This window comes from Pelodiscus sinensis, chromosome 8 (assembly GCF_049634645.1).
Source record: "Pelodiscus sinensis isolate JC-2024 chromosome 8, ASM4963464v1, whole genome shotgun sequence".
Classification (NCBI taxonomy): Eukaryota; Metazoa; Chordata; order Testudines; family Trionychidae; genus Pelodiscus; species Pelodiscus sinensis.
The window spans coordinates 66,969,323-66,983,662 of NC_134718.1; the positions used below are offsets into that span (position 1 = coordinate 66,969,323).

General features: G+C 50.2%; 1 protein-coding gene across 5 annotated transcripts in view; it reads right to left on the reverse strand.

Annotated features, from left to right (window-relative positions):
- RBM20 (RNA binding motif protein 20) overlaps nucleotides 1-14,340 on the reverse strand; it is a 199,931-nt gene that overhangs the window by 1,646 nt on the left and 183,945 nt on the right. The gene's annotated exons all lie outside the window — the stretch shown is intronic.

The following is a 14,340-nucleotide window of genomic DNA, read 5'->3' on the forward strand; positions in this document are numbered from 1 at the left end:
TATTAAGAATAATTAAATCACCAGTAAGGGTGATGCTTATCAGTTAACCACTGACATCCCTACTTCAATGTACTGTCACTAGCCCTCAGCAACACTGGGAGGTAAAACACACAGACATTCTCCACATTAAGGAAATTCGAACTGGTATATCTGTATTAATGTAGCTGTCCTAGAGAAAATTCCCTTGATGCTGACAAGGCCAAAGAGGTCAAAGGGACTTGCTCAATGCTCCCCAGGAAATCAGCAGCAGAGCCAGGAGGACTACAATTTAGGATATCTTGGCTTCTGATCCCATGCTTAATCTACTACAGAAGCTGATTGGTCTGTTCTGCTCTCACATTGAGTGAACAGAATTACACAGGTATCCAGTGGTGTGACTGAATCATAGAATCATAGAATACTAGGACTGGAAGGGACCTCGAGAGGTCATCGAGTCCAGTCCCCTGCCCTCATGGCAGGACCAAATACTGTCTAGACCATCCCTGATAGACATTTATCTAACCTGCTCTTAAATATCTCTAGAGATGGGGATTTCACAACCTCCCTGGGCAATTTATTTCAGTGTTTGACCACCCTGACAGTTAGGAACTTTTTCCTAATGTCCAACCTAAACCTCCCTTGCTGCAGTTTAAGCCCATTGTTTCTTGTTCTATCCTCAGAGCCAAGATGAACAAGTTTTCTCCCTCCTCCTTATGACACCCTTTTAGATACCTGAAAACTGCTATCATGTCCCCCCTCAATCTTCTCTTTTCTAAATGAAACAAACCCAATTCTTTCAGCCTTCTTTCATAGGTCATGTTCTCTAGACCTTTAATCATTCTTGCTCTTCTCTGGACCCTTTCCAATATCTCCACATCCTTCTTGAAATGCGGTGGCCAGAACTGGACACAATACTCCAACTGAGGCCTAATCAGCTCAGAGTAGAGCGGAAGAATGACTTCTCGTGTCTTGCTCACAACACACCTGTTAATGCATCCTAGAATCATGTTGGCTTTTTTTGCAATGGCATCACACTGCTGACTCATATTCAGCTTGTGGTCCACTATAACCCCTAGATCCCTTTCTGCCGTACTCCTTCCTAGACAGTCGCTTCCCATTCTGTATGTGTGAAAGCAAACAAAGTTTCTGATTTACATTTGCAAATCATCTGACTTAGACACATAGGGTATGTCTAAACTACATGGCTCCGTCGATGGAGCCATGTAGATTAGGTTGATTGGCAGAGGGAAATGAAGCCGCGATTTAAATAATCGTGGCTTCATTTAAATTTAAATGGCTGCCGCGCTTTTCTGACCAGCTGATGATCAGCTGTTTGTCGGCAGATCAGGGCAGTCTGGATGCGCCGCTGTGGACAAGGAAGCCTTGAGGTTTACCTGCGCCGGTCGACAAAGTCTTCCTTGTCGACAGCGGCACGTCCAGAAAAAAAAGGTTTTTTTTCCCATCAGAATGGGAGGTGTGTGCATAAGAATTTTCTTTTAAGCATTATTTTTAAAGAACAGTGGGACTAAAATCACTGGTTTGAGCCAACTTAATACTGGCAGGAACAACGCAGGTTTAAATCCCACATAGAAATGCTGCTATACTGCAATCTTGGTATGACATAAACATACAAATGTTACTCTACTGCTCTTGGGGCTCCCTGGACTAGAGGCTGCCGGTTGTGGTCATTTTTGTGGCTCTTCTGTGGTAAGACCAAAAGAGGGGCATAAAATCCAATACTTTCTCACTTGTGTTCTGCAAGACAAGATTTGAATCCTGCTGTACAGAAAAGAGAGGTTAATTCACGTATGGTCCACTTCCAAAAATGTTCATTTATTTTTGAGCTTTAAGGAGTAGCCAAGTTAGTCTGTTACAGAAAAAAGTAACAAATGGTCTGGTAGCACTTTATAGACTAACAAAACATGTAGATGGTATCATGAGCTTTCGTGGGCATAGCCCACTTCTTCAGATGACCGAGTTCTGAGTAGGGGATATGAAAACTCGAAATAAATAGGAGAAGGGAAAGGGGGAGAAGAGAATGATGCTCTGTCTCCCGCTCCCCATCCCTTTTCCTGTTTTTTCTTTAAGTATCTGGAGAATGGGTGCTAAACCTAAGCAGATAAAGATCAAAGTCAATAGATGGAATGCTAAGACAGGAAGGATACCACTCAGAAAGTTGTTAGCACCTTCAGTGATAGAGTCCCCACCAATTTAAATCACTATTGAGTCCATTAGCATGTGAATTGAATTTGTGTATGTAATGTGAATTCCAGGCTTTCCCGCAGAGAACGTCCAGTTTGACCAATATATATAGTAGAGGGGCACTGTTGGCATTTGATGACGTAGATCAAATTACTAGATGTGCAGTGAAATGACCCTTTGCCCCTCTGCTATATATATTGATCAAACTGGATGGTCTCTGCGGGAAAGAAGAAGTTACTCACTTTGTGCAGTAACGGTGGTTCTTCGAGATGTGTCCCCGTGGGTGCTCCACTGTGGGTGCTGGTGCGTCCTCGCGCCGGCGACCGGAGACTTTTCTAGCCATTTCTGCCGTGCCGCGGCGCCCTCTAGTGTCGTTGGAATTGAAGGGCTCCTGCGCATGCGGCTCCTCCATTCCTTCTCTACCCGCTAGAGTATAAGGCTCCAAGCAGGGGAAGGAGGGAGGGTAGTGGAGCACCCATGGGGACACATCTCGAAGAACCACCATTACTGCACAAGGTGAGTAAGAGAGAGTTACTCACCCTGTGCAGTAACGTCTGTTCTTTGAGATGTGTGTCCCCATGGGTGCTCCACTTGGGGTGCTGGGTCCGTCCCGGCGCCACAAAACGGAGAAACTTCCATAGCAGTAGCTCTGCCGGCCCGCGCATGCGCTCCTGTTGCCTCGTGCCGTTCGCGCCATTACAGCTAAGCGCGGGCCGGCTTGTCAGTTTCCTCTCAATCGGAAGCATCTGAAAGAGATAAACAGAAGCTCTGAAGCAGGGAGGAGGGTGGGTCGTGGAGCACCCACGGGGACACACATCTTGAAGAACAGACGTTACTGCACAAGGTGAGTAACTCTCTCTTCTTAACTCTCTCTTCTTCGTCGAGTAGTGTCCCCGAGGGTGGTCCATTCGAGGTGAGTACATAGCAGTGGTCCAACACTATTGGCGTGCTTCGGACTTATGATCTCTGTGCTGTGGCCAAGACTGCTTGCGCCACCGCTGAATCATTCCTCAATATTTTCTCAAGAGCATAATGCTTGGCAAAGGCAAGAGAGGATGACCAGGTTGCTGCAGGGCATATGTCCTGCAAGGGTACCCCTCTAAGGTACGCAGTAGATGCGGCCATGCCTCTGGTGGGATGAGCGTGAGGTCGTCCTGGCAAGGATTTGTGCCGTAGGACATAACAACATGAGATACAGGAGGTGATCAGATTGGAAATACGTTGTGTGGAGAGCTGTTGACCCTTGGAGTGCTCCGCCGTAGCTATAAAAAAGCGCTGAGACCATCTGAAGGCACGTGTTCTATGCAGATAGAAGGCCAGTGCCCGTCTAACATCAAGGGTATGTAAACGCGAGTCTTCTGGCGAGGAATGAGGCTTCAGATAGAATGTTGGCAGACTTATGGGCTCGTTTATATGGAAGGAAGAATTTATCTTCGGCAGGAGGGGGGGATGAACGCGAAGCAGAACCCCTTGTTCAGAAAATAAAGTGTATGGTGGATCGGCTGAAAGAGCTGCCAACTCACTAACCCGACGTGCTGCCGTGACTGCTAGAAGGAAAGACACCTTCATTGTGAGCATGCGCAGGTCGCAAGTTGCTAAAGGTTCAAAGGGGGGACGAGTTAGTGCGTCCAGTACCAAAGATAAGTCCCATGGCTCCGGAGGGATTGTGAAGGTCGGATATAGGTTATCAAGTTCCTTTAGGAATCTTTTAACTAACAGGTGAGCAAACAGTGAATGTCCGTCGATGTGCGAACGGAAGGCCGAGATTGCTGCCAAGTGTACTTTCAACGAAGCGTTCGCTAAGCCCTCCGTCTTCAGATGGAAGATGTAGTCCAAAGTATGCTACACCGGTAAAGAAAGAGGGTACAAGTCCCTTTCCAGACACCACGCTTGGAACCGGTGCCATTTGTAGGTGTAGGCCTTGTGAGTGCTATGGCGTCTGCTATTCATCAGTACATGTTTCACTTCCTGAGAACAAGTCATTTCCGGTGGCTGAAACCAGTTAGGAGCCATGCCGTAAGATGCATGCGATCGATGCAGCATTGAACAGTGCCGTTGAGACAGTAAGTTGGGCCTCAGTGGGAGTCGTTGTGGCTGAGCGACCGACATTCTGGACAATTGTGTCAGCCAAGTCTGTCGAGGCCAATAGGGTGCTATGAAGATCACTGTTGTGCCCTCTTCTCCAGTGCCCTCGGAATGAGAGGAAGAGGCGGAAACGCGTAGAGAAGTTGGTGAGAGCCCCAATTGAGCAGAAGAGCATCCCCCAGGGAATTCTTGCCGGTACCTGCCCGTGAACAATACTGATGACACTTTTTGTTGTGATGAGTGGCAAAGAGGTCTATACTCGGGAACCCCCAGAGATGGAAGAGACCATGAACCACTTTGTTGTGTAACTCCCACTCGTGCTGAGTAAGGAAGTGTCTGCTCAGGGCGTCGGCGATGGTATTGTCCTTGCCCGGGAGGTACGATGCGGTGAGGGTTATACCATGGTGGATTGCCCAGTTCCACAGTCGTATGGCCTCTGCGCAAAGGGATTGTGAACGTGCCCAGCCTTGTCTGTTGATATAGTACACCGTGCATATACTGTCAGTGAGAATGTGGACTGCAAGACCTCGGATCATCTGCAGGAAATGTCTGCATGCGTTGAATACAGCCCGCAGTTCGAGGAGGTTTATGTGTTGCAGGGACTCCTGTGTCGTCCAGAGCCCTTGAACTCGATGTTCCTGCAGATGTGCCCCCCAGCCGATCAAAGAGGCATCCGTTGTGATCTGTACCGTGGGCCTGCGTGCGTGGAATGGTATGCCTGATAACAAGTTTTTGGGGTTGTCCCACCATGCCAGTGAAGTCTTGACGCGTCCGGGAATGGACACTGTCTTGCTCACAGCGTGTACCCCCGGTGTGTACACCTTGAACAGCCAATGCTGGAGACTGCGTAGGTGAAGTCTCGCATGTGGCAACACATATGTGGTGGCAGCCATGTGCCCCAGCAATTTTAGACAAGTGAGTATGCTGGATCTGGGAGCAATTGAGACAGACTGCACCAAATCCTGGATCAACTGGAGTCTTGCTGTAGGTAAGTACACTCTTGCATTCAGTGCATCGAATCTCGCGCCAATAAATTCCAAGTCCTGACTTGGTGTTAGGGATGATTTGCCGAAATTGATTATAAGGCCCAACATCTCGAATACTGATGTGGTGGTGGTCACTGCCCATGCCGCCTCTTGGCAGGTAGGGGCCTTTAGTAGACAATCGTCAAGAAACGGGAAGATCGTAATATTGAGGCATCGGAGGTAGGCAGCTACCACCGCCAGGGTTTTGGAAAACACCCGTGGTGCTGCTGACAGACCGAAGGGTAAGACACGGTATTGGTAATGTTCTGTGCCCACCACGAAACGAAGGAATCGCCTGTGGGCTGGGTGAATTGCTATGTGGAAATAGGCGTCCTGTAAGTCGAGGGACGCAAACCAATCCCCTTTGTGGAGAGCCGGGATGATAGAAGCTAACGTGACCATTTTGAATTTTTGTTTCCGCAGGTAGCGGTTGAGTCGACGCAGGTCCAGAATAGGCCTCCAACCCCCTGATTTCTTCTGGGTGAGGAAGTACCGGGAGTAGAAACCTCTCCCCCGGAACTGAACGGGTACCCTCTCCACAGCTCCTATAGTACGTAGTCGGGACACCTCTTGCTGTAGAAGAATCTCCTGAGAGGGGTCCCTAAAAAAGGACGGGGAGGGTGGGGAGTGGGGGGGGATGGAGTTGAAAGGGATGGCATATCCTGAAATAACTATGTCGTTGACCCATCGGTCGGTGGAAATCAGAGACCAGCGATGTTGATAAGGTCTCAGCCGATGATGGAATAAAGCTACTTGTGATGCTCCCGATAAAGGGGTTGTCCGCAGTCCCTCGACTGACCCATCAAACTTGTTGCCGGCCCTGTTGTTGACTGGATGTCTTGCCAGGTTGCTGTCTTCGTCTTTGCTGGCATTGCCTTGGTCTCTGTTGTTCATATGGCTTGGGGCGGAATGTTGCATAAGAGAAGGGTCTCTGTTTATTATAGGGCGTATATCTTTTGCGTTTATACGGAGGCGTATACATCCCCAGCGTTCTAAGAGTCGTTGAGGAGTCCTTGCCCGAGTGGAACACCTGATCTGTGGCCTGGGCGAAAAGAGACTGTCGATCGAATGGTAAGTCTTCTACTTTGTTGAGCAACTCTTTCGGGGCAGCTGCCTGATGCAGCCAGGACACACAACGCATGACTACAGCAGTAGCCGTGGCTCTAGCTGCTGCATCTGCCGTGTCCAGGGCAATTTGCAGTGCTGTTCTGGCCATTGTGTAGCCCTCCTGTATTACCACTCTCAAGATTTGGTGCTTGGAGTCTGGTAGGTGTTCTAGGAGGGGGACTAATTTAGAGTAATTGTCAAAATCATGATTCGCGAGGGGAGCTGCGTAGTTACACATATGGAGGACTGAAGTGGCCGAAGAATATACTTTCCTACCTAAAATGTCTAGGTGTTTAGCCTCCTTGTCACTTGCAGTGTTTTTATTCTGAGCCATCTTCGATCTTTGTTGGGCGGCGTCCATAACAAGGGAATTGGGTTGGGGATGCGTAAACAAAAAGTCCATATCCTTTTGGTTTATAAAGTATTTCTTGTCCGCCCTCTTGTTCGTCGGTAAGGAAGCGGAGGGAGTCTGCCATATATCATTTGCGATCTCCAAGATAGCCTCATCGAAGGGCAGAGCCAGCTTTGATTTTTGTGAGGGCTGCTAGTTTTTCAGCAAAGGCTGTTGTTTTTGCTGTATGTTTGTAGTTTGAATGTTCTGAGATTGTGCAACCCTGTCAAAGAGCTCTTGAAACTGCTTGTGATTTTCTGTGGGAGATAACTCTCCAGGGAAGACAGAATCGTCCGGGGATGACGATGAATGATTGGCTGGAGACTCCGGTTCCTTATTCGGAGTATAGTTGTTCTCATGCCCGTCCTGATCAGTAACTGGGGGTATGTCTACACTACAAAGTTAGTTCGAACTAACGGACGTTAGTTCGAACTAACTTTAATAGGTGCTACACTAGCGCTCCGCTAGTTCGAATTTGAATCGAACTAGCGGAGCGCTTAGTTCGAACTAGGTAAACCTCATTTTACGAGGACTAACGCCTAGTTCGAACTAGCTAGTTCGAACTAAGGGCTGTGTAGCCCTTTAGTTCGAACTAGTGGGAGGCTAGCCCTCCCCAGGTTTCCCTGGTGGCCACTCTGGCCAACACCAGGGAAACTCTATGCCCCCCTCCCAGCCCCGGACCCCTTAAAGGGGCACGGGCTGGCTATGGTGCCCGTGCCAGGTGCAAGCCTGCCAGCACCCAGCTAGCAGACCCTGCACCTGGCACGGCACAGAGCCACCCACCCGATGCCCCCCAGCCCACCCCCTCTTGCCGGGACCAGGCTGGCGGCTCCCGGGAGCTTGCCCTGGACCGCAAGAGGCGGGCACCTTCCTGGGCTAGTGCGGACATCGTGGACCTCGTCCACGATCTCCGCACTAGGCACAGAAAAGTGGCCATCTAGGGCAGGAGAGCTGCCAGCCTGGCCACCCAGGAGCAGGTGTGCATGAAAATCAAGGGGGTCCACTGAGACCCCCGACACTGAGCCCTGAGCTTACAATGGCCGTACTGGGTCAGACCAAAGGTCCATCTAGCCCAGTAGCCTGTCTGCCGACAGCGGCCAACCCTAGGGACCCTGGAGGGGATGGACCGAAGACAATGACCAAGCCATTTGTCTCGTGCCATCCCTCTCCAGCCTTCCACAAACTTTGGGCAGGGACACCACTCCTACCCTCTGGCTAATAGGACTCCATTGACCCAACCTCCATCACTTTATCTCACTTCCCTTTAAACTCTGTTCTAGTTCTAGCCTTCACAGCCTCCTGCAGCAAGGAGTTCCACAGGTTAACTATTTGCTTTGTGAAGAACAACAACTTTCTCTTACTAGTTTCAAGCCTGCTACCCATTCCTTTCCTTTGGTGTCCTCTAGTCCTTCTTTATGGGAACTCATGAAGAACTTTTATGAATGCACCCTCTCCACCCAACCCCTGCTTTTAGAGACCTCTATCCTGTCCCCCCTCCGTCTCCTCTTTTCTAAGCTGAACAGTCCCAGTCTCTGTAGCCTTTCTTCATCTGGGACCTGTTCCCAACCCCTGATCATGTTAGTTGCCCTCCCCTCTTCCAGCCTTTCTCTTCCCCTCTCCCACCTCCTTTTCCCAGTCTCCCCCAGTTTTGTTCAATAAAGACAGAGTCAATGTTGGAAGAAACGTTATCTTTATTTTGTACATCAATAAGAAGGGGGGCTAGGGAAGGGTAAGTGGAAGGAGGTGAGGGAGGAATGGGGTACGAGCCCCCGATGGGGAGGACTGGGCTGGCTCTGCGGGCTTCTGGGGGTGGAAGCTCTCCTGCAGCCCCCCAATTACTCCCTCTCCCCAGATGGCAGCCTGCGGCAAGTGCAGCCGGGCTGATGGCCGAGTGGTGTGATGTGCCCAGTGTGGGCACTCAGGGCACTCCAAGCCAGAACTTCTTTGCAAGCGGGGCACCCCTTAGAACTGTGTGTCCGGGGTGGGGGTCGGGACCCTTTAAGCGCAGCCCTCGGCTAGCCTGAGACAGCATCTCCATGCTCTAAGTCCTCCTTTTATGCCCTGCCGGCACTGCTTCCGGCCATCCTTAAGCCCTGTTCAGAGTCCACTCAATGTGGACTTACTAGTTCGAACTAGCAAAACGCTAGTTCGAACTAGTTTTTAGTTCTAGATGCGTTAGTTCGAACTAGCTTAGTTCGAATTAACTAATTCGAACTAAGTTAGTTCGAACTAACTTTGTAGTGTAGACATACCCTGAGATAGCGTCTTCTGCAGACACTGGTGGAATCGTCGGCGAAGGTGCGCGAAGTGTAGACGCTGGACGAGTGGGTTGTGGGGATCGTGATCTACGAGAATATCGACGGTCATCATAGTAACGATCATATCTCTGACGGTGAGTTGGGGAGCGTCTGGGGGAGTAGGCTCCGGATGCATCATACCAGTGTGAATATCTCGAACGCCTGGATAGTCCCGGTGAGACCGATCTGTCAGAAAAACAAGATGGAGAGCGAGAATAGTAGGAATAGCGTCGTTCATCATGATAACGGTAGTGATGGTATGAGGATGATCGCTGAGGTAATGCATGGTAGCGGTCCCTGGTGGAGACATAACGAGGAGAATGATGGTTGTTCAAGGAAAATGAAGTTGGTGACCAGGGTCCTGGAAAGAACCGAGCTCGGTCAGGCGTGAGTGAGGGCGTCCGAACGCGCCTCGACCTGTATGGGACCTCAGTCAGCACCAAGTGATCAGCAGGAGAAGACGGTGCCATTTGAATTGATGTGGTCCCTACCACCTGGCTGTTCTGCAAAGGAATCAGCGGTGCCGTGGGAGTTAAAGGCTGTGTCAGTGCCGAAGGAGGCAGCAGTGCAGAGGGCTGTACGGTGCCAATGATAGACTGCGGTGCCTGAGTCGGTGCTGTCGCCTGTGGCGCCGCTGAAGTCAAGGTCTCAGCCGTCAGCACCATGGGCATGGGTGTCGATAGAGCTGTGAGTGGCTGCGCATGCGTGACATCAGCCAGCACCGGGGCCGCCATTATCGGCTGTAACTCGGCCGTTGGGGCTGCTGCCGGTGCCGATTCCGCCCGCGGTCCTTTAGCAGGAGCCCGCATCGGGTCTTTAGCGCTTGCCAAAGCTGGGCCTGAGGCACTACGGCCCTTGCCAGTCTTCTCTGCCGGGTGCCTCAGCACAGAGCCAGAGGTACCCGGTCTGTCCGGCACGCTCCTGCGGTGCGGTAGTCCAGTGGTCTTGTGGAGCTCCTTCACGGGAGAGCGAGGCAGGTGCGCTCCTGAGACAGCGGGAGATGGTGTATCAGACTGAAGGGCTTTGTTAAATAAAATCACCCTCAGCCGCATTTCCCTATCGCGCCGAGCGCAAGCTGTCAATTTCATGCAGTGAGGGCACTTCAATGGGATGTGCCCATCCCCTAAACATTTAACACATCGCGAGTGCCCGTCTGAGTCAGGCATTGCCTCCTGGCATTGGGAACATTTCTTGAAGCCAGGCATGTTATCAGATAATAATAAAACAGTTTTTTTAAGGCTACTAATAGATTATAAACTAGAAAGAAAGAAAACCTGAGAACTAACTAGTAATACTATTAACAACTAGTAACAACTACCCTAACTCTAAATTGTCTCGTAATAGGTTTCTAAGGAAAAGTCTCCCTTTTCTCCTCAGGCAGAGAGGGGGCTCGTCCTAGATCCGTCTGCGGCCACGGATGGTTGAAGGAAACTGACAAGCCGGCCCGCACTCAGCTGTAACGGCGCGAATGGCGCGAGGCAACAAGAGCGCATGCGCGAGCCGGCAATGCTACTGCTATGGAAGTTTCTTCGTTTTGCGGCGCTGGGACGGACCCAGCACCTCGAGTGGAGCACCCTCGGGGACACTACTTGACGAAGAACTTCTTCTCCTTCGAGTGGTCCCCGTTGGTGCTCCACTGTGGGTGACTACACAGCAGTTGTTGGCTTGCGGAGGTGGGTTTGGAGCCATGTAGTAGTAACTGTGGATAACAGCCTGTCCCACTGCCATGGAGGATGCTATGGAAGCAGAAAGAGCATAATGTTGCGCAAAAGAGTGGTCAGATGACCAGGTAGCAGTGTTGCAAATGTCTTGCAGTGGAACGTTACGAAGGAAGGCGGGCGTGGCAGCTACCGCCCTGGTGGAATGAGCTGTGATAGTTCCAGGTAGTGCTTGCCATATAGGGTGTAACAAGTTCGAATGCAGGATGTAATTCATTTAGAAATTCTTTGAGATAAGACTCCCTGCCCCTTAGATCTTTTAGCATAAGAGATAAAGAGTCTAGGTGAGGCTCGCCATGACTTCGTGTGATCAATGTAGAACGCCAGAGCTTGTCGGACGTCAAGAGTGTGCCATGCAGTCTGGATTGGGTCAGCGTGAGGCTTCGGAAAGAAGGCAGGTAAGTGTATGGGTTCATTCATGTGGACGGGGGAGAGTACTTTAGGGAGGAATTTAAGGTGGGGTTGGAGTATCACCCTGTCCTTTGTAAATACAATATATGGAGGGTCGACCATCAAGGCCGCAAGCTCACTCACCCTCTTGCTAGAGGTAATGGTGACAAGGAAGGCTACTTTCATAGACAAATGAGACCAGGAGCATGTGGCTATAGGTTCGAATGGCAGTTTTGTCAGGCTCTTTAAAACGTGGTTTAAGTCCCAAATGGGGACTGGTGGACAGACAGGAGGAAAGATATTCTGCAGTCCCTTAAAGAAGCGTTTAGTCAGTGGGTCAGCAAGAAAAGAAGCGCCATCCATGGAATGATGAAAGTGGACCTTGATACTGCTAAGTGCTAGGCCGGACTGTTTTAGGGATAGTAAGTAGTCCAGTAAGGTAGGTAAAGGAGCGAGGTGTGGCGGGCTTGGATGGGTTTGAGCATACCAGTGAGAGAATCGAGTTCATTTGTACAGGTAGGTTTTCCTGGTGGAACGTCTTCTACTATTAATTAGAATGTCTTTCACTTGTTCCGAGCAGGCAGTCTCAGCATCCTGGAGCCATGAAGGAGCCAGGCATGGAGCTGGAGCTTGAGAACATCTGGATGAAGAGTCCAACCGTGGATCTGCGAGAGAAGATCGTGATGGAGAGGAAAGGGATATGGATTCGTCACCACCATCTTGAGGAGGTAAGGATATCATGTTTGTCTGGGCCATTCAGGTGCCTCTAGAATGACTAGCACCTGGTCCGTTCTGATCTTGTTGAGGACTTTGTGTAGGAGCGGGAAGGGGGGAAAGGCATACAGGGGAGAGGCATCCCATGTGATGGAAAAGGCGTCTCCGAGGGAACGTTTCCCCAGGGCTCCTCTGGAGCAGTAGAGGTGGCATTTTCGGTTGTTCTTTGTGGCGAAGAGGTCCACCTCTGGTTGGCCCCAATGAAGGAAGAGCGGAGTGAGGACGCGTCTGTCGATTTCTCATTTGTGCTAGTCCATAAACATACGGCTTAGAGCGTCTACTGTGACATTGAGTATCCCGGGAAGGTAAACAGCCAAAGGGGTGACCCCGTATGATAGGCACCAGTTCCAGAGCTTGATAGCTTCTGAACACAGGGAAAGGGATCGAGTGCCACCCTGACAGTTGATGTAGTACATGCAGGTGGTATTGTCCGTCTTGATGGTAATGGACTTGTGAGCTATGTACTGAGCGAAATAGTGGCATGCATATCTGACTGCCTGTAACTCAAGGAGGTAGATATGGAAAGTCTGCTCCATAAATGACCATTTGCCTTGGTCTGTGACGTGTCCCAAGTGGGCTCTCCATCCTATGAGTGAGGCATCTGTTATAACTGTGAGAGTGGAAGGTGGGTGTTGGAAAGGAAGGCCGTGTAGCATGTTTTGAGGAATTGTCCACCAGAGCAGGGAGTTGATGATGCGTGGTGGAATGGTGACGGACTTGGAAAGTTGGTCTCTGGAAGGCCTGTAAACCGTCGTGAGCCAGGACTGGAGAGGTCTCATGTGGAGTCTGGCCAGGTTGACGACATAGGTCATGGAGGCCATGTGCTCAAGGATTTTGAGGCAGTGGCGGACCATGACAGTTGGCACCACTTGTACTGTTCGGATAAGGTCGCATATCGTTGCGAACCTGTGCTTGGGAAGAGTAGCCCTTGCTGTGACTGTGTCGATGAGGATGCCTATGAATTCCAGCCTCTGCGTTGGGCGTAGAGTGGATTTTGCGTAATTTATGTGAAACCCGAGGATGAGTAGAAGGGCTATTGTGGTATCTGTCATGGCCTTCGCTCGTCGAAGGACGCAACTATTATGAGGCAATCGTCCAAATACGGGAATATTATGATGCCTTGGCATCGAAGAGAGGCCATTATGACTGCCAGGGTTTTGGAGAACACACTGGGGGCCGTGGACAGGCCAAATGGGAGCACCCTGTGTAGGTAGTGTTGGGTGCCTACCGTAAACCGTAAGAAGCGTGTGTGAGCAGGATGAATTGTAATGTGGAAATAGGCGTCTTGAAGGTCGAGAGCCGAAAGCCAATCGTGTTGATCAAGCACGTGAATGATAGTTGATAGGGTGGCCATCTTGAAACGGTGGTATGCGATGTATTTGTTGAGGCGCCTGAGGTCTAAGAGGTGTCACCACCCTCCCATCTTCTTCTGGGTTAGGAAGTAGGTACCTAGTTCTCTTGAATGGAGGAGTATACATTCCAAGGGTCCTGAGAGTAGTACGAGAGTCCTTCATAGAAAGCAACACCTCGTCGGTCTTAACTGTGAAAAGTTTGATTCGATCAAAAGATAAGTCCTCAACCTTTTGTTGTAGATCCCTAGGTATCCCAGATGCTTGTAACCAGGAAATTCTGCAGAGCACTATCGCTGAGGCTGTAATTCAAGCTGCGGTGTCTGCCACGTCCATAGCAGACTGTAAGGCTGTGCGGGAGATGGTGTGGCCCTCCTGCATAATATTGAGCAGGGTTGACTGTTTATGCTCCGGAAGGTGTTGGAGGAGATCCTGAAGCTTGGAATAATTAGCGTGGTCATAGTCTGCAAGCAAGGCAGTATAGTTCGCAGCCCTGAGGAGTAATGTGGATGAAGAGTAAACCTTTCGGCCCATAATGTCCACTTTCTTGTGGTCCCTGTCCCGTGGGATTGTTCTTAGATTAGACTGTTTACCCTTTTGACGTACCGAATCCACTACTAGGGAGTTCAGAGGTGGGTGGGTAAAAAGGAAGCCCATATTTTTTGGAGTGATAAAGTATTTATGGTCTGCTCTCTTATTTGTTGGAGGTGAATAGGGCTAAAGAACTTGGATGATGAGGTAACTAGGGAATAAAACGAGGTATTTTACTAATTTTAGAGAGAAATAAGGAGAACAGAGGGCTCCGTCTGCTGCCGAGGACGGTAGAGAAGGAACTGAGGAGCCGCTAGAGTATAAGGCGCCCTTCAATTCCAACGACACTAGAGGGTGCCATGGCACGTGCGCGGCGCGGCAGAAACGGCTAGAAAAGTCTCCGGTCGCCGGCACGAGGACGCACCAGCACCCACAGTGGAGCACCACGGGGACCACTTGAAGGAGAATCAATGGACACAAATCGGATCTATG